Source organism: Pongo abelii, chromosome 6 (genome assembly GCF_028885655.2).
Source record: "Pongo abelii isolate AG06213 chromosome 6, NHGRI_mPonAbe1-v2.0_pri, whole genome shotgun sequence".
Lineage (NCBI taxonomy): Eukaryota > Metazoa > Chordata > Mammalia > Primates > Hominidae > Pongo > Pongo abelii.
Window position 1 is genome coordinate 132,202,620 of NC_071991.2, and position 21,485 is coordinate 132,224,104.

At 40.1% G+C, this 21,485-nt stretch overlaps 1 protein-coding gene across 26 annotated transcripts in view; it reads left to right on the forward strand.

Annotated features, from left to right (window-relative positions):
* The window catches only part of CALD1 (caldesmon 1), a 231,845-nt gene that overhangs the window by 97,736 nt on the left and 112,624 nt on the right, over positions 1-21,485 (forward strand). For all 26 annotated transcript variants that reach the window (XM_063725561.1, XM_054558997.2, XM_063725555.1 and 23 more), the window contains one exon: positions 4,296-4,383. The gene's annotated coding sequence lies outside the window, so the exon portion shown is untranslated. The remainder of the gene's footprint in view (positions 1-4,295; positions 4,384-21,485) is intronic.

The following is a 21,485-nucleotide window of genomic DNA, read 5'->3' on the forward strand; positions in this document are numbered from 1 at the left end:
AAGTTTTCACATGTAGATCCACAATCAATCTGAAAGAATTTGGGGGAATGATGCTAAATAGAGGTCAGGTTTTGATTTTCCTTTTTCCATATAGATATTCATTTAGGTGCGGGATGATGTTACTTTTCTGCAGATAGGGATTGTCTTATCTTCTGGTTGTTTTGATAGAGTTGGGAAAGTTCTCTTCAGTTAAACAGGGGGCTGAGCTGATCTACAACTCATCTTCCATTTTGCATGACTCCTTCAACCTCTGGTTTGCTCCCTCTCCGTGGCTGAACTCTCCAAGGGTCCTAACTAAGGTTGTATCCCAAGACATTTATCACAGCGTAATTTACACACAGTAAAATTTACTCTTTTCAGTGTACAGTTCTGCAAGTTTTGACAAGTGCATATAGTTAAATAACAATCACCATGAATAAGATATAGCGCAGTTCTGTCACCCCAGAATGGTCCTTCCCTCTTGCACTTAAAGTTTTTTCTCCTCAGCTCCACAAGGCTGAGAAGACTGCTCTGCTTCTCAGAAATGTTCTACTTAGTTTCTCTCTTGTATCTTCTTGTCCTTTGTATCTAAAGTATGCCAAATTCCTTGAGGGGGAAATCACTGAATGTAAGATTACTTTTCCAGGCCTTCCTTCTCTCTAAGATGTTGGCCCCTGTAGTCCTGGTTACCACAGCAGCTCTGGGATGCCTCCAAATTAATTTTGGTTTTGTGGAATATTATCCAGAGTTTCTAGTTATTCTCAATGAAAGCACTGGACTGCCACAAGCTATTCCATTGAGGCAAATACCTACGTCAGTCTGGCTACATTCCACAAACTCATCAACAATCTCCTCCAAAACATTTAAAGAAAAATGTTGTATGGAACTCAAAAAGGTAAAAGAAAATGTCAGTGTTGGCAGCTATGGCTGCTCCATGTATCCTGTCATGGAAGGAGCTTTGGAATAAAACAAACCTGGGTTTTAATTCTAACTTGTCATTTATTAACTGTGTGACAACGAATCTTACTTCCAAGTGGGGATAATAAAAAACAACTAGTTTCACAGTTTTCTCATGAAGATTAAATGAAAGAACAGATATCAAATACCTTGCAAATAGTAGGTATTCAATAAATTATAGATATTATTATGTAATATATTATCATTTCTCTTAGAGTTATAAAATGCACTCATCTCTTAGAAATAATAGAGAAGGAGTCAGGATAGGTGGACTTGAAAAGCAATACTCTTCTCTGAGCACCCTGTTAGATGCTGAAAAGGGGGAACTTGGTTGAACTTATTTTATTCAAAATGATATCAAGGTCATTCACATACACAATACATTTTTTTCATGGAAAGATGGTAGAAATAAATCACCTGAATTGAGTACTGTGGCAAATCTATTCCAAATGCTTCATTTTATAGCTGAAGAAATTGAGTGATTAAATGACTTCTATGAGGTCAGTTCACTTGTTAGTATTTATTTAAATGACCCAAATTCCCTAAGATCATATATTTCTTTTCTTCTAACATACTCCTAGCTCCCATGTTTAACTATAAATGTAGAGCAGAGACAATTAATAATGTGTTATTATTACTGGCTCATTCTAACTAAAACCCATCGATCTATTTTTAAATATTTTATTTTAATTTCCATCCCCACAGATTATGTGACTTCCTGCCAACTATGATTGAAATAGCTACTTGCCATTCCTTTCCCATTTTAAGGATTATGTCCTGTAGCTTTTCATTTTTCTGTTATTAAGAAATGATCTGCCTTATCCTCTAATGTATGAAAGGAGCTCGTGCAAGCCTGTAAAACACAGCTCTCTTGAAGTCTACCTAGCAAAAAAGGGAGTGGGGAACCTCCATCCCTCTGGGCACTGGATACAAAGGTGATCATGTGCTTCTTTGGCACTTTCATCTCTGGGCAGGGACAGATCCTCATGCTTTCCAGCAAAGGCAGCCCTGTGGGGATAGTTTTTTGGTAAGACCCTGTGTCCAGCACATCTTTCAGCATTGTGTACTCTACAAACAGACATATGAGCCTGAATGCCACATGGACTGAGTAACTTGGAAGAGTTTCATGATCCCAGAGCACACAGCCATCTCATAAAAGCCTCACACCAGGCTTCTCAAGGGCTCTGCCTGGAACATGCTTCCTTCAGATCTTTACATGGGGGGCTTCTTCCTAGAAATGTGTTTTTAGCCTAGATGTCTCCTTTTCAGAGAGACTATCCCTCACCATCCAACCTCCAGGGACCCTCAGTGGACCTCTTTACACCCGGCTGTTTTTTATTTGCTCAGTCACTATCAGAAATGTGTGTTGTCTGAACTCCAGCAGAGTATAAGCTCCATGGAAGCAGAGCCCTTGTGCATCACCGTGTGCCGTGTCCTGAAGCAGAGGACTCACTCAGTGAACAAGCAAACAGGCTCCTGTATCCACCAAATACACCCAGCACGGTTGGTCAGGCCCTGACTTTGAATACTGGCCTCACCACTAGCTGGGTGAATTCAGGCAAATGACTTCAGCCAAGAAACTTCTCAGTGCTTATCCTAAGATAAGAATATGTATGGGGGGAGGGATAGCATTAGGAGATATACCCAATGCTAAATGACGAGTTAATGGGTGCAGCACACCAACATGGCACATGTATACATATGTAACAAACCTGTACATTGTGCACATGTACCCTAAAACTTAAAGTATAATAATAATAAAATAAAAAAATAAAAAAAGAATATGTATTTTACAAGGTTGTTACAGTCATCAAATGAAATAATGTGTGCAATGTGCTTAGCACGGGGCCTATCACTGAAAAATACTTAACAAACAATAGTTATTATTATTATTTCCATAATGAAAGCAAATCATATTATGAAAAAGTCACAGAGGAATTGTTTTATAAAAATGGTAATGTTGAAATCAGAGACCCTAATTCAACCATGTAAGATAAAATTTTAAATTAATGAAAATCTGGGTCTTCTTGTTAGTTATTTACAATTACTTTTGTAAAGGATCCCTAATTTAACCTTTGCAATGATTCTCTGTTGAAATAAGTTATCATCTCACCCTCCCCTCTTCCCCCACCACCAGCCTCTTAGTATCCATTTGGAAAATGCCGTCTTTCTGAGAATACTTGCAGTAGAAATTTTAAATTAGGATATTAACCATCTCCTGTAAATATATGCTAGCAATGTTTTTCTATTTGTTTAATCTAGAAAGGTGCTAGTTACAGTTTTTCATGCTACTGAATGACTTTAGCTAGAGGTTTCCTGAGGGTTCTAAGAAAATCGCTATCTTAGGGGACTAGAAATCTGATCAAGAGGGAAGAAATTACTTCTTTCTTTTTATTACACCTTGGTTCTCCTATAGTAAATGTTTTCATATAAAACTCATTTCTCCCCATGCCCGAGGAGATGGTTAAATCAAAGGAGCAATAACTAGTGCCTGGCTGTTTGCCACTGGCTGCAATGGGGACTCAGGGAGGAAGACAGGCTCATTTGCCTAACAGGGCCCAGCTCCCTTCCTGTCTTCCTTCATCTTGGGCCTTTTCCTTCCTTACTACCTCCGGTCTAGACTCAGCTTTCCCTGCAGAGACCTTTGGCAACTGCTTCTGAGCCAGGGCAGCCAGCATCTGTGTGTCGGGCACTGCATTAAAAGCTATGGCTTAAAGGGCTCAAGGGAGAAATGGTTCACCCAGGCATCTATTTGAAGTTGCAAGGTAACTGATGGGAGAGAAAGATCTTAAGACAGGGAGTAAGAGCTTTAGCAACTCTCTGGCCCTTAGACCCTAAATCTGAAAATAGAAAGGAAAGATATTATCTGAAGACAAACTCCACTGTTAGTGACTCTGCCATTCATTTTTTGTTTTCTCTTGAAAGCCTTTCTGTCTTTGTCTCACTAACAAGATAGTTCATGGACATACATAGACACTACAGACCAAAAAAGTTTTCCACTTATAACATTTTCTTCCTTCAGTTTCCCTTTATTCATTATCAAATTTTGAAATAAAATTACTGAGGGGATTGGGAGCAGTGAAAAAGAAACTTGGCAATTAGATACTGTCCCCGGGCTTGTCTTAACTATGCCTCCTTCTCCAGAATAATTTATTCAGAATAAATGGATGGACTCTGCGATAAGTGTATTTTCCTTAAAATACAAATGCACAATAGCTATTTCTACCCCTGCCTTATTTCTCCCTTTAGATTCTAACTAACAACAGTACTTGAGGAAGAAATGATATTTGAAAATATATAGTCTGTATTAACTAAAATTCATTCAACTTAATTATGTTTCCATCCTCCTTTTATTCCAGGTATCACTGGAACATTTCAAGATCATCAAATCAAATTCCACAGGGATTGGTGATCAACCAGAAGGCTCAGACATCTGATTGCTGACCTGTGAGTAAAGTTTACGTTTTATTAATACTTTGGTCTCTGCTCTTAGGAATTACACAGCCTTTGTGCCTGATATTCTAAATTCTTAGATCTAAAGATGCACTGTGAGAAAACAGTTTTTCTGCTGTGGCCCTCCTACTTTACTTACCAATTAATCAGTTAGAATCTATCAAGTTTTGAAGGATCTACCAAGTCTTTTACCCTGTTTTGTAATCTGATTTTTTTTGCTTTATTTTTAAATGTTTCCTGCAATGTAATATCTTTCGCAAAACAGTCCTGGATCAATCATGAAGTCTTCACTTCCTGTGAAAAATGCTAGTGACTTGAATCAATAAAGACAACATGAGTCAGCCTTCCAAGGTGAATAAGCTCACCTTTGTGCAAACACTGGTAATCTCTGGAGCACTAAGTACCCCTCACTTTCAACAAATCTCTCTCACCTGGGAGGAAAACTTCTACCAGAACAAGGACCACCTAGGGAGGTGAAAGAGGGGATTTCCACTTTAGAGGATGGAGAAACCAAAGGGCATTTCACTCATTCACAGTTTTGCTGAGCTTGGCTCCAGTAGGTAGAAAAGTTCTTCAAGAGTTCAGCACACCACTCAGGCAACTGTTGTTTCAAGATTCTATCTGTTGCCCCCATGCAAGTTTTCTCAGGCTACCATAGTGAAAATCCACAGACTGGATGGCTTAAACAACAGAGATTTCTTTTCTCACCATTCTGGAGGGTAGAAGTCTGAGATCAAGGTGTTGGCATGGTGGATTTCTCAAGGCCCTCCTTGCAGATAGCCACCTTCTCCCTGTGTCTTCACATGGTCGTCTCTCCGGGCACACACCTGTCTGGTGTCTTTCTCTCTGTGCCCAAATTTCCTCTTCTTGTAAAAACACCAGTCATATTGGATTAGGCCCACCCTAAAGATCTCATTTTAACTTAATCACTCTTTGAAGAACTCATCTCCAAATGCGGTTACATTCTGAGGTCCTGAAAGTTAGGATTTCAACGTATGAATTTGGGGGAAATACCCTTCAGCCCATAATGCTGCCACCATCATTTTCTCTGTCTAATATGCTGATTTTTTGTTTATTGCACATGGGCTTCCCTCTGTTTCTCCCCTCCTGAACTCCTTTAGCGATTACATTACTCTCAGAGCATCTGCAGTTCCTAGAGTGCATTATAGTCATTTGGGTACAGCTCTCATTTCCCTATGACATTCTATAAATTCTGAAAACAGAGAGTGTGCCTTTTACATCTCTCATAGCACTAGAGGAGGTTTTGTATACAGTAGACATTTTGTAATATTTATTAAATGAATGAATGAATGAATGGAAAGAGGATTAGATGCAGCCTCTGAACCTACAATTTATATGCTTTAAGACTGTCTCCAAATGATGAGTATTAAAGATGCTTTCTCCTCACTTCCCGCCCCCCAAGACAGGTAGAAATAAGTTAAGGCTGAGGAGAAAGATTGAAAGAAAGGTGTGATTGACTAATAGCAGGAGAGTTACCTTTCTCCCAGAGGTAGGAAACAGTAAATAGCATGAGCATGCCCCAGTTAAGGTGGCCTTTCCATGAGAAAACTGTTCGGGGATCCAAGAGGGACTTACTGAGTTTGAAGCCTGTGGGACATGCAAGGGCATGTGTCTAGAAAACAATGCATATGCAGGTCTGAAGGTCAGGTGAGAACCAGAGATGTTCACAGTCACGGCCTACAGGCAGGAAGCAGCAGTGTGTCAATGGATGAGGCCACCAAGGGAGACTGTGTAGAGAGAGAGGAGCAGTGGCTTAAAGATTCCATCAGAAATTGTATATGGAAATTTTTCCTGGTAGATAACAGGAGAAGGACCCGTCCAAGAGGAAGAACACTACACAATACTTCTAATGAAGCTGTGTGAGAACATGTAGATGAGCTAATGTGTGTGTCTATTTTTTCTCCCCTAGTGTTTTTGGACCTATTTTGTTCCTTCTCTGTCCTGTCTTTTGGGGGCTATGCCCCAAACCATTCCTGTGAGCCTTCTCCTACCCACCTTTGCCCCCTTCTAGCTAACTCCACCTATGGTCACTGTCCATCTCCCCTGCTGCCTGCTCAGAGAATCTTAGACAAACTTCCTTTGGGCCCATTTTCTTCATCAGCCAATCAGAGCTGATCAGAATGGACAGGAGGGGAGGCCTGGATGAGAATCCTTAATGATCAAAGAGACAGGGGCAGGTCGTTTTCAGGGTCAGGTGGCTGTGACGCAGTGGTCACAGAGCATCATCTTGTTTAGTCAGTAAAGGCCCCAGATAGGGGTGGAGGGCTGTGCCTCTTTTGCCCTGAACTCCCTCCTTTGTCCGTTGTCCCCTGCTGATTGTCCCACTCCACCTGTTCCCCAGAATAAGTTTTGGCAGTATTTTAGGGTTTCCCTGCCAGACCAGAGAGTAGAGGGGCCAGGCCATGGCCCCTGACAGTCATTACCAGCCTCCTCTCTCTAGGCCTCACCATCAAATGTCATTTCTCATGGAGCCATATTTACCCTTGGGCTGAATTTCCCTAATTTGCTCTGCTAGCATGATGCCAATAAAAGGGGTAAAGGTATTTATTCATCTCTCTTTTATTTTCCAAAGTGTTATTTCTTTTCCTTTAAGTTCTCTCCTTGCTTTACTTTATTTTTCTTCTCTCTCCCTTAGTTCTCCTTCCTTAGTAGAAATGCTTCATCTTCAGGGTGATTTTCTGATTATTAGCAGAAGAGGCTATCAGAGATCCGGAAGCCACCTCCTGCATTTCTTTATTCCCCTACTTCATCCAATTGTTTTAAATGTATATTGAGATACCAGCTTTCTTCAAGAACCCACTTCCACACTTTCCTCTTTGTGTTCTTGGAGCAGCCAGGAAAAAGACGCCCATTTTCTTGAAGGTGCCCAAAGTGTCAGTGACACTTGGGTCAGTGATTTTATGCAAATTACTATTTATATCAAATGAGAAATGTTGAAAGCAAGAGGAAACCCTTTGCAATCCATGAATGGTCTAGTTGGGGTGTTCCAATGAATGATGGCCAGTGGCCAACATAGGTGCCTCCCAACTGTGTTTCATTAATTTCAGTCAGCTCATGGGCTTGGAGGGAAAGATCATTTGCCTAAGAGCATGTAAAAGAAGTGCTTTGAGTTGTAAGCACTTCGAAGGCTTTGCCCTTGTTTTCGAATGGGAGATTTTATAACCACTGTGGGCCAGTATTTTTGAAGTCAGTTGAAGCTCCAGATGGAGTGGAAAGAGAAGCTTGGGTTTTTATTTTATTCTTCTTTTCTTGAGTTTTGCAGAATGAGCCTCCCTGGAAACCCTGACGAAGTCCTTAGTCTCCTTTGGTTCAGGTGGGCCCAAGCTTTTTATAGTAGGATCTGAAGGGATCTTTCTTAAACTAAGATTCCTTCCTGTGGGTTTTTGGTAGTGGCTGTAGAACTAGGCTCATATGGGAGAAGTTCTGGAATCCACTCCCTTCCCTGGGAGTCTCCTCTCAAGGAGACCACTCTCAGGGTCCTTGTCATGAGATATGAGAAGAAAAATCCACAATGAGCCTGGGCATAGTCCAGATGTGGTTAAGGATTGAGGGGACACGAGGTCACAGGTCCCACGGGACTCCCAGCATTCTGGAAACCTTCATAGTAAAGAGGGTAGAGGACATTCCAACACCACCATGTGCAGCTTTAGTAACCTTGCCCAAATAAATGTGTTTCCCCGGCCAGGGAATTGCACCTGGTCTTAAGAGGCACCTCCACGAAAACACACCTTTCTGCCTGGCGTGACCATTGACAGAGAAAGACTGTGCTGAGAAGGTGGACACAGCAGGGAGAAAAACACACAACGGTGCCAGGAGCTCTTGTCTAGAACTCCTTTTCAGGCTTTTTTCCCATAAGCGCAAGTGAGTACACAAGTAGAGAAAAGAATGTTTGTGCTATTTAGCTTTGAACCAAAAACTATCAAGCCTTTCCTAAGGTTCCAACTCTAATAGGATTTGTACAGTTACAGGACACAGACTCAAACTGCTTCTGAACTCTGCTTTAGGATGCCTAACAAGATTAAGTTGTGAACATCTCATACCACGCCGTGCAACAGTACTCAAATAGGACTTAAGCAGAACAAACAGTCTAGGGGAAAAAAAAAACCCTAAGACATTTTCCTTCCTACTATTCTCTGTATCCCAGGCTCAACTTAATGCCAAATTAAATCTGGATTTTTTTTAATAGACGTTTCCTAGAGGAAAAGGCAGAGCTGCATTCCCTGAAACATATTTTAGCCCAAACTTATAACTTGGATTTTTTTCTTTCCTCCTCCCTTTTGCTAATTCAAAACAAAATGTCCATCACATACTCTAACACCAGCCTCTAAGAGCTAGAGACAAATGAAGTCTGAATATTCACGCCAATGTGGTACAAATGAGCTGTGATTTCAGGATGCTGGCTGTTTTACTGACAGGGGAAAAGAACAGTTGACTAGTTTAATATATTTGGCTGAAAACACTTTGCTAAAGAGCAGTAAAGAAGGCCAACGTTAATATTGAATCCTGTTCTTTAATGACCAAATATGATATATCATGGAATGGGGCGTCCTGAGTTTGGGGGAAAGCATTTTATCATATCCACAGGATGCAGACGGGAATGAATGCAAACATATTGCATTCATGTTGGGCCCTAAGGAAGAAGCTCTTCTAGGAGTATTTTCTCCAAGTTCCTCAAAGAATTCCTCCCATAAGTATATGATACCATGATTTTGAATCTGATTTCACACAGAATTACAAAATTATAATTATAAAGACATTTTTTATTATGAGAGACTCCAGGAATCTCTCTGTCTCCCATTATTGGCTAATGGTTTATAAATTTTAAAATGCAACTATAAGTTGGGGTTGATGAGGGAAGCCTGTGACCACCATTAGCACCTTCCTTAAACATGCATATTCAGTCACTCATTAATTCATTCATTCTACAGATATCACTGGACTGGACCTTCTCCATCTCACGTGCCATATTAGTTCTGTGTTACGTTTGCAATTCTAGTATTCCTTACCATAAAATGGGCTTTTTTAAAATTAAATGCAATGGAAAATTTTGTGAATCCAATGACGTGTTCAGTGACGTAAATTGTGATTTCTGATACTGTATATATTTTTCATTGGCTTTGTCTCGGCAAAGGGTCATAATATTTTAAATTTCTCTGCCCTCTCATCCACCTATCATACTTTATTATGCCATTTATAGGCAAAACACAGGCATGCACTGGCTATATCTGTAAATCTACTTTTCTGCAAATCACTTGAAGGGTAATGCATAATTGCCCCCTACATTATTTGTTTCCTAGATTCTAACTTTTGTATAGAATGTTGTTAAAAGCAGACTATAATGTAGTTCCAAGTATGCTCCTTCCTCTGTATCCATAGGGGATTGGTTTCAGGACTCCCGAGGATACCAAAATATATTGATGCTCAATTCCCTGATACACAATGGCATAGTATTTGCATATAATCTATGCATATCCTCTCATATACTTTAAGTCATCTCTAACACCTAATAAAATGTAAATGCTATGTAAATCACTGTTATACTGTATTTCCTGTTATATTTTTTATTGTTGTGTGGTTTTTTAAATTGCATTGGTTTTTTTTAAAAAAAATTTTTCTATCCCTGTTTGATTGAATCTATGGATGCAGAACCCATGGATATGGAGAGCTGATAGTAATTGAATTTAAAAGCAAAATAAGGGTGCTGTGATATTTTTATGAAATGCTCATGAGAATCAAAGATGAGAGACCAGAAGCCAATTTACCGTGAAGTCAGTAGAGTTTAAGCCGCAGGGCCTCTCACGGGGAGAGGTCCCTGCCTCAACACCCCCATGCCTAACTTTTTACATTTATTATTGTATTCTGGTTTTCCAAGAAGGCCTCTCAAATAATCTTCAGGTCCCACAAAACCTGGACCTGCCCTAAAACTGACACAGATAAACTGAGGTGATTTAGCATCATGTCTAAAGCTAATTAAGTGAGCAAAGCAAAGAAATGGTCAAAGTGTGAAATGTGATCATTTATTTTTTTAAGGCTTTAAGACAAATTCAGCTTATTTTCTAAAGTGAACCCCACTTAAGTGAAATAATAAATCAGTTTGCCAAGGCACAAGTGAACATAAACAGAAGATTCATTTTTACTTCATTAATAAACATCAAATATGAACGGAACCTAACATCAAGCAGGCCAAGGCCTCCTGCTGACAGGAAACAGCTCCTAGTAAGAGCATTTGTAGAAGAACATAAATCCTTCCAGGCAATCACGTGATCATTTCATCATTGAGGTCCTTGCTACAGTCTACTTTGTATTATCCATTTACAGGTCTTGTGAGATGTAACAGAGTGTTGTGATTAAAAGCACACAATCTGGGGCTGAGTTGCCTGGATGTAGACCCCAGCTCTACCACTTACTAGCTATGTGACCTTGGGCCAATGACTCACCTTCTCTGGGCCTCTGTCTTTTCATCTGTAAAATGGAAATAATAAGGATTGTCACAAGGATTTGAATTGATATTGTCTCAGTTCTTAGAACTGTGCTTGGTACATAGTAAGTGCTACATAACTGTTGTCTAAATAAATCAACTTATCCATCTAGAATGAAAGCTATATGGGATTGCTTGTGGGTTCAGTCTTGCACCTCCTCACAGTGCCTAACATGACACATGGTCAGCCATCAATGAAAGAGAGCAACCCGGGGCCCATGCTGCCCTGCAAGTGTGCTTCCCTTGTCCACCATTGATGTGGTTTGGCTTTGTGTATTCACTCAAATCTCACCTTGAATTGTAATATTCCTCATGTGTCGTGGGAGGGACCAGGTGGGAAGTAATTGAATCTTGGGAGTGGGTTTTTCCCTGTGTTGTTCTCATGATAGTGAATAAGTCTCACAAGATCTGATGGTTTTATAAAGGGGATTTCCCCCACACATGCTCTCTCTTGCCTGCTGCCATGTAAGACGTCCCTTTGCTCCTCATTCACCTTCCACCATGATTGTGAGGCCTCCCAGCCACGTGGAACTGTGATTCAATTAGACATCTTTCCTTTATAAATTACCCAGTCTCAGGTATGTCTTTACTAGCAGTGTGAGAATAGACTAATACAAGCATTTTTTTCAAATTTTGAGTCTGAATGCTCATAGGGATGCAGGGATGCATATGTTCTCCATTTTCCCATAAGCTACCACTCCCCAAATAGTTACCTCTTTGGTCCTTTAAACTATGTGAGTTTGTCATGCCTGATATAAATGAATGATCCCATAACACACGAACACTGCTACAGTTAGTGGCAGCTTTATGGCTCATTGGAGTAAAGAGATGGGCCCATAAGGAAGTGAAATATGAGTCACTTCCACTCCCCGATGCTCTACCTGCAAACCGTGTTCTGGTTAACCTACCTATCCCTGTTTCTAAACTAGAGATCTCAGAAGGGAAATAGGAAATCAGGAATCTGAGCAAGTACTTGCTTAGAAACAGAGACAAGTACAACCTAATGTCAGAGCTGGCCACGGCTCTGTCAGTCATGATAAGCTAGGTTATGCTGGTGTCAGAAACAGCCAAAATCTCAGCGACGTCAAAATGAACGTGTGTTTCTCACTCATGCTTTGTCACTAACCCTGGATAGGCAAGGGTTTCTAGTCCACATCACTGTCATCCATGTTTAGCAACCCCTACTGACAATGACTGTTTGGAAATCTTACCAACCATGATGGAGAGAAAAGAGATCTTTGGAGGGTCTCCTATTGGCAAGTCTACCCCAGAAGTGACATGATACTTCTGCTCAAAACTCATTGGCCAGAATTAGCCTCTTGGCCCCAGATGACCACAAGGGGCAAGCACAATTCTATAATGTGCCCAGAAGAAGTGAAATAAGAATATGGGGCAAACAGCACAAAGGATCAGAGCTGCAACATTATTCGGAACTTGGAGTCTCAGGCCAGAATTCTTCAGCTTTTCAATGAGTTCAACTCAGCAAATATTTCCATTCATAAATAACTGCATAGCAAAGTACTCAGCACTGTGAGGGGATGTCAGAGGAGATGTAGGCCTTGACACTGAGCAGCTTCAGACTTGGTCAAGAGAAAGTGATGGTATAAAACATTTGAACAACAAGCCCATATAGTATTGATCACCAAGAACAAGGCCAATAATTGCTGTAGAAGCTGAAAGGGAGGGTGGTTCTGGGATAAAGATAGGACTTGAGCTGGACTCTAGAAAAATATATGGGATTTGCAGGAATGGAGGGCACTTCAGGTTATGGGCGGCAAGAAGCCAGAGACAAAGGCCCAGAGGCAGAAATGAGGGTGAAATTATTGCAGGATTCAGGAGTTTGGCTTGGCTGTAAGTTGTGTTTGCATGGGAGGGTAGGGTGGGGAGAGGAATCGTGTGGTGGATAGAGTGGAGCCATTTCACAGAGAGCTTCTGGGGTCTGCAGAGAAACAAGATGGTGGTATGTGGGAGGAAGATCATTTTTTCCTGAATAACTCCATTCAAATCCAAGGAATTTGCACCTCCCAATCACCAGCCCTTCCCAGCACATTTATTCCCCAAAACAAGAGTCCCAAATACCCAACAGCTTCCCAGACCTTCTAGGCAGTCACTGAATGGAGACAGTAGTAAACCCTGGGCTGCTCCTGCCTCCAGTTTAAAGCATCTTTGATCACTTCTCCTGCTGACAAAGAATATCCAAGTTCAAGTGAAATAGCCTCTTATTGCTGGGGTCAGTGTAGCCTTTTTGCTATGTAACATCTGTTTTTAAAATTCAGCTGAGAGCTCAGACCTTGACTTAAATCTGTTTAACTTAAAAAGCAGCAAGAGAACATCTTGTTTTCATGAATGTCCAGGGGCTGTGTGTCAACAAATAAAAGGTTTGCTTGTGGTACTCAAAGTGGAAAAGCTGGTTGTGAGATGTTCTGCCACTGGGATAAATTTATTATGGACTGTTTGTTTCTTGGAATCATGCACCAGCATTTGAAAATAAATCAGCATATTTCTGCTTGATGGTGTGTTAGAACCATGCTTTTATTGTTGGAAGTTCACAGAGCTGGATGGGTCTAGAAAGATGCCCTCTTTCATGCCTCCCACCTTAGCCGCATGAAGTTAATGTCTTAACGTGTATTCTCTGGGTCTGCATGAATTCTGGCAACAGCTTCTGATGGATCATTATTTTTATGTGACTTATGTAGGACCTGAAGTGGGAAAGAAGTGGGTGAGACTAGTTCACCATCCCTCAAATCTGACTATTTGCTTTTCTCCTCACCCACCTATTTAGGAGAGAAAAGTGGAAAGGAATTTTATTTATCTGTACCTAGGGGAGCAAATGTCTGGCACGTACTCGATGTCAATTTAATTTGTTGAATGAATACAAACTCCAGTCTTATAAATTTATGTTCCCTGTATGAATTCATGTCTCTATATATATTAATGTCATTCCTTTTGGAAAAGGTGATTACCACCCAGATCTTATTCTAACACATAGGAAACCATTAGATCGTTCCTGTAGTTCTCTCTCATAGTAGCTTCTTTTTTTCTTCTTTTTAGGTTTCTTCCTAAAATTAACCTAATTTGTATTTTATTTGTTGATTATCCATCTCCACCATCAGACTACAAGCACCTTGAGGGCAGAATAGCTGCATTCACATCTTATATGCTACACTAAGCAAGGTAGCTAGTACATGAATATTTCATAAACATTTATTGAATTTTTTATTTATTTACTTTTATTATACTTTAAGTTCTGGGGTACATGTGCAGAACGTGCAGTTTGTTACATAGGTATACACATGCCATGGTTGTTTGCTGCACCCATCAACCCATCACCTACATTAGGTATTTCTCCTAATGCTATCCCTCCCGTAGCCCCTCACCCCCACCCCCTGACAGGTCTCAGTGTGTGATGTTCCCCTTCCTGTGCCCATGTGTCCTCATTGTTCAACTTCCAATTATGAGTGAGAACATACTGTGTTTGGTTTTCTGTTCTTGTGTTAGTTTGCTGAGAATGATGGTTTCCAGCTTCATCAATGTCCCTGCAGAGGACATGAACTCATCCTTTTTTATGGCTGCATAGTATTCCATGGTTTATATGTGCCACATTTTTTTTAATCCAGTCTATCATTGATGGACATTTGGGTTGGTTCCAAGTCTTTGCTATTGTGAATAGTGCTGCAATAAACATACATGTGCATGTGTCTTTATAGTAGAATGATTTATAATCCTTTGGGTATATACCCAGTAATGGGATTGCTGGGTCAAATGGTATTTCTAGTTCTAGATCCTTGAGGAATTGCCACACTGTCTTCCACAATGGTTGAGCTAACTTACACTCCCACCAACAGAGTAAAAGCATTCCTATTTCTCCACATCCTCTCCAGCATCTGTTGTTTCCTGACTTTTTAATGATCTACACTGAATATTTTTATTAAAGTTCTCATTGGGATGATGGTTGTAGAGTCTCAGCCACTCTTGATTGTATCTGAATTTAAATATAATGCAGAAGACGACAAGACTTTTAATGCAGCTGAATATGTAGGGGCTTTTTGTGTGATGACACACTCACATTCATTTGGCCATACACACTACTGAAGGTCACGGCGGGATGGGCTAAACTAACCATCTCTATTTTCTCAGTTTAAGGTGGTCAGCTACATCTGTCATATAGCTGGCCTGGATTAATGTCATAGCACAGGGCCGTAGTTCAGGATTTTTTTCCCCTCAAATGAGTAACTCATTCCTGGTGGGATAAATCTGTGACTTTAGCCTTATTAGCAAGAAATTCTGGCCCACAAAGCTATCTGGTAAAGGCAGTGTGATATGGTTTGGATTTGTGTCCCTGCCAAATCTCATGTCGAATTGTGATCCCCATTGTTGGAGGAGGGGCCTGGTGGGAGGTGATTGGATCATGGGGAAGGATTTCCTCCTTGCTGTTCTCGTGATACTGAGTGAGTTCTCACAAGATATGGCTGTTTAAAAGTGTGCAGCACCTCCCCTGCTCTTTCTTCCTCCTACTCCGGCCATGTCAGGCATGCCTGCTTCCTGTTTGCCTTCCACCATGATTGAAAGTCTCCTGAGGCCTCCCCAGCCAGGTTACTCATACAGCCTGCAGAATCATGAGCCAATTAAACTCTTTTCTTTATAAATTACACAGTCTCAGATGGTTCTTTATAGCACTGCAAGAGCAGACGAATGCACAGTGCAAGGATCTAGGGTCAGAAAGGTGTTTTGGTACTCAACAGACCTATGGCTTAATGTCCACATTCACTTGTCCAGTGGTCAATGCAGATCTTTCTGGTGATCAAGCACAATATGAATACTTTCACTTGAGGGGTACGAAGGTGGATTCATTTGCTCCATTTTTCTTTGGCTGCCTGTGTAGATGGAATTGAAATGGGAATGATATGTGCATTCCAAAGGATCTCAAGAGAAATGCTCATTCGTTTACAAGAGGTGCAATCCCACAATAGTTTCTTGCTTTGTATACTTGAAAACATTCCCAAGGAAACAAAGTTGGATGCAGAAAAAATATTGGGAGAAAAGAAAAATAATACTCCAAATTCTGAACAATTCTACTTTAACATGTTGATCTGTCTGCCAGCTGGCCACAGGGTTGACTACTTGTAATATATACTTTTGGTAGGCCGTATGTAGTTCTTGGAACTGTTTATATTCGGCTGCAGAAACTTAATTATTCTAAAATTGGCAGGGTGATCTTCGGTTACTTAATACAAAATTGCTTAGTCATCTTTAAACATAGTGCGGACAGCTTTTGTTTAAGTGTGAAAAATTAGGAATTGCAAATGTACTCCAAAGAGATTTTAGGTCAGGGAGAAAAATAAGAAAGTATCATTCTTTCAAGATATTTAGCAGGTGGTTGCCACATGTTTTAATTTGACAAGCTAGGTAACTGTCGAGTTGAAGTCCTTGATTACAAGTATTTTTCCATTTTCTTTGTAGATATTGTCAGAAGTAGAAAGCTGTTGCTGCTGCTTCTTAGATGGTATTCTAATCCTACACTCTGCAGAGTATAGGTTTTTCAGCAAGAGTGTGAGGAACTCTAACATCAGCTGCTGGAACAGCTTTTCTTGTTCTACGAAGCGAGCGAGGCTGCCATTTCAAGCTGGTTGTCACAAAGATCCTCCTTTTGCCTCTCTTGGTTTGAATCCTCGAACCGTTGCCTTCCACGTATAGTACAGAGCTATAGTGCTTTAGCGAGGAAACAGGCAGGCAGAGTGAGCTTCTTCTGCATTTTTTAAAGTCTAAAGTGGTGCCGGAAGTTTCTAGTTTTTTCAGGAATGCCCATGGCAACCTCACACTTTTCCTGTGATCTGGGCTGGGGCTCCTAAGAGAGATGGTGAGAAAAGATAAAAGTCCTATAGCCAATGGGTAGCCACGCAAGGCCTGGGAAGGGTAGGTTCCCAAGCAAACCTCCAGAACGGTGCCTTATGTTTCTAATTACTGAGCATGGTTAGAGAGCAAAATCAGGCAACACTTTTTTTAGACTGATGGAAACATTTAATTGGCTCTGAATGTCAGTGTTTTCTAATTATGATAGAGGAGTAGCAAGAAGTTTCCAAAGGCTGCAGAAATTTGAAGTGTATCAGCTGAATTCTGATTCTCTTCTTTTCTTATTCATCCTGTCTTCTTTTTCTTTCAACATCCAAGAACAAACCTATTCCCTCAGTTAAATGCCTAATACTCCTCTTCCTGAAATAGAAATGTCTTTCTAAGACCAAGTTCTTTTCCACTAGAGAAAAACAACCACAACTACCAATCAGAATATAAAATAGAGTTCCATAGTAAACCACCACCATTCCCGAGGTTACTAAGAGCTCAGCCAGAGAAACAGCCTTTTGATAACGTCTTAGCCAAGTTCATTTGTTTAACAACTAAGTTCAACAAATAAGCACTGCCCTGGCATCTGTTCCAACTCAACAAGTGTGAGCCTAATGCGGAGTATAAGAAAAATAGTCAGTTAAGAACTTTGAGGGATCACGAAAGACAGTAATCACTTCTAAGAGATAACAACCTTTTACAGAAGACAAATATGTACTTGGTAATTAAAATACAAGCTATAGACTAAGTGCTCCAATAGAAATACAACATGAATATCAGTACAAACTCAGGTTATTGAGTCAGTTGTTCAAAGATCCTATGGTTTTGTGCTATTCTCTTTTTTTTTTTTTTTTTTTTTTTTTTGGAGACAGAGTCTCGCTATGTCACCCAGGCTGGAGTGCAGTGGCGCGATCTCAGCTCACTGCAAGCTCCGCCTCCTGAGTTCACGCCATTCTCCTGCCTCAGCCTCTCTGAGTAGCTGGGACTACAGGCGCCCACCACCACGCCCAGCTAATTTTTTGTATTTTTAGTAGAGACGGGGTTTCACCGTGTTAGCCAGGATGGTCTCGATCTCCTGACCTCGTGATCCACCCGCTTCGGCCTCCCAAAGTGCTGGGATTACAAGCGTGAGCCACCACGCCTGGCCGGTTCTGTGCTATTCTTAAGCAGACCCCAACTGTGAAGCCATTCCCTACCTGAAGAAAAGTCCAGGTATCCCCAAACTAATAAATGAGTGAAACTACTATCTAAAGGACTCATTACTATCTAAATTACTATCTAAATATAAAGAAAGAGGAAGCAATCTAAGTACTTTTCAACTTATTATTTATCTGTAAATGTATATGCTTAAATTATATGTCTATTACATCCAAGGGACATAGCAGATAACATCCTTTAGTTGGGTTTCAAAGCTTTCCACCTTGGATTATAAACTTCTAGAAGATAGTTTTTAACCTGCTTTGCAGTTCCAGAATACAGTAAACACACTTGATGATCATGATGAATAGAAGTCAAATAATTCACTAGAGAATAATTAGTCCCTGATCAATAACAGCTTGTCCTTCACATACAAAAATACTGCTATTAACAAAGCACCTCTAGAACACACCCTTGAATTGTTTTCAGCAATATAAATGGATTTGCATCCTGCCATCTAAGCTATCCTACTTTATATTAGCAAGATAGCTGGCCAAGGATCTGTATCACTAAACTGGAAGTGTTAGTTGAACAAACCAGTCACAAAAAGCAGGCACATGAGTTGCTGACTTTTTTTTTTTTTTAAGATGAGTAGTTCAGCAAGTCCAGAAGGTCATGCACAAGTTAAACTACTTTTATGTAAAATATGGTGATCTCTGCAGCATGTTTACAATTGGGAAAGGCCTATGGCTTCTGAACTTTCATTCCATGTGAACCACTCTTGGGCCTTGTTACTTAACTTGAAGTGTGATCTTTCTTCAGCCAGTGTCTCAGCTTCTTTTGTATTTGCCAAGCATTTCACTTTCTCAGTTGCAAGTGCCCAGTCACAGCAAGATTGCCCCCATCCAAAAAGCCTCCATAGGGAAATGGAGAGAGTACCAATGAGGGAATTATGAGAGCACAGCCATGCTTTGAGATGCTGACCTATACAACACTCCACAACTTATCACATCTTTTCTATGAGATTGTAAGGTCTTTGAAGACAGAAACCATATCTAACATACCTTCATGTCTCTGAAGTGCATAGCATTACTTCACTCAGTATAATCACTTCATATTAGGAGTTGAAAGATTTTTTTTTTTTTTTTTGAGACAGAGTCTTGTTCTGTCACCAGGCTGGAGTGCAGTGATGTGATCCCGGCTCACTGCAACCTCCACCTCCTGGGTTCAAGCGATTCTCCTCCCTCAGCCCCTTGAGTAGCTGAGACTACAGGTGTGCGCCACCACACCTGGCTAATTTTTGTAATTTTAGTAGAGACAGGGTTTCACCATGTTGGCCAGGATGGTCTCAATCCCCTGACCTTGTGATCCACCTGCCTTGGCCTCCCAAAGTGCTGGGATCACAGGTGTGAGCCACCACGCCCAGCCAGGAGTTGGAAGATCTTATAGCAGGGCTGTCCAGCAGAACTTTGTGCAGTGATGAAAACATTCTCTGCACCATCTTATATGGGGGCCACTAAACACATAATGGCTACTGAGCTCTTGAAATGGGACTGGTGAAGCTGAGGAACTGAATTTTAAATTTTATTTATTTTCAATTAAATTTAAATGACCTTGTGGCTGGTAGCTACCATATTGGACAGCATGGCCTTAGAATCCTAAAAAATATATTTTCACCATAACCCTAAATAGATGGCCACTTCTTCTCCCTGGCTTTTTCAGAGATAGGGGTCTACCCTTTCCATGCACCCCCATTTTTGGGTAGTTGTGCTGGAGCCAGCCCTCCCTGTATCTGAATTATGTGTGATAATATTGTGAATGCCTCTGTTAGTCAGGCATACATTTAGAAAGCATGTTTACATATTTGTAGCAAGTCTATGCATTTTTTCTCACATGGACACAAGTTAGTGGAGAATTTCCACCTTGCCTTAGGGTTTATGCTTATGTCATTTGTTCTCCTCTAGGGGCCAAAAGAGCAGCATGCCTATTCTGATTTAGCATTAAACTCTGTCTTTCAGCCTAATTCACCTTGAGTTTATCAAGGAAAAGTATTTAAATGCTTGAAAACAAAACAGAAGTCGTGTCCCAAATTTTCACTTCTCTTCACTCTTCTAAGCAACTTTCAAGTTGGTTTAGAAATTAGTCTAAATGTCAATCCTGGATTTGTAGCAGTTAAGGAGCTAATGTCAAAGCTTTATATGTCTCAGTCTCCTTTCTTTAAATGGGATTGAATTGATTCTTCTTACTTGGGAGGATCAAATAATGATAACCATAAAGTTTTGAAAAATATAAAGTGCTCCAAATTAAGGTGGTGATATTTGTGATAACACTTGAAGATGCAACCTAAAGTCCCTAAACATGGTGTCTTCCTAAGTGTTGAATTAGTATATACAAAAACCATCATTCCACAAATCTAAACTACCCAAACTGTCTGCTACTCAGAAGGTGAAAGAAAGGGCATAAAGACATTGGCTTTAATAATGTTAAATCTGCCAGGTCTTCTGTTTGCTAGTGGAGAAGTACAAATAGAGAAATGGTAATGATAAAAGATTGTGCAGGGAAGGCAAGGGAAAAACAGGTCATAACCTGTTAACCTGCCCTTAGTATGTTGGATTCCATTAATTAGAGAAAAGAAACACCTTGAGAAGACAAAGTGCCTCAGGTTGATTGTATTCATTCTTATTTCTATGCTGCTGTTCTTGACAGACCTGCCTTGGTAAATGCAGGTATTTTTTTAAAGTAGCACAGATTTTTGGAACAAGATGGTGAAGGTTGAGCTAAAGTTAAGTGCAAACTGTACATTATAATCCATTTGTTTATTTGGTTTTTGAATCCCAAATGAACCACTGAGTTCAGAAAAGAGCAAAGTGGGTTGATAAATTGATTTTGTTTGAAAAGGACAAAAGTTCATTTTGTACAGTCAGAAAGAAAGTGCTGCCAGATTTACTGTGTAACTACTGCAAATGTGGGTTTATATAATTTTTGAGATTCATACATAGTCAATTACCAAGGTCTTTGATTCACTTTGTAAACACTGATCAGTCAAAGTACAGAGAGATGAATTGGCTTGAGTTACATTTTCCATACTCAGAATGGTATAATCTAGAATAAAAATCCAGTGGCTCAAACTGGCTAAAATTTCTGAGTGCCTACTCTTTCTCAATTGTGGAAAATTTTTTTTAAAGACTATATCTTTTCATAAGAGGCCTTAAGAACAAAAGCATATGGAAAGTAAAATATTAATACAAATATCGAAAGACTAGCTAAAGAGAACAATTGATGAGCTGCAGCCGACAGTGTGTTATTGATTATCAAAATGAATTATAGATATTCAAGGAGGGAATTGTCACTTTTAAGCTAGGGTTCCCAGAAAAGGGTATCATGAGGGAAGTAAAATTTGAGCCTGAAATTCATGATTGAATAAAAATATGGATAGTGAAGATGTAGATTAAAAAGAATGAGTAAAAATGTAGAGGTAGAAAGTTGTAAGACATATTTGAGAGGTGATAAAATATTTTTATGTAGGATGCTGTGGTATGATCAGCTTGAAAGGAAGGTTAATGGTTTCTATATCAAAAAATTAAATGAGAACAGACTTAGATACTCAACACATTTACATCTG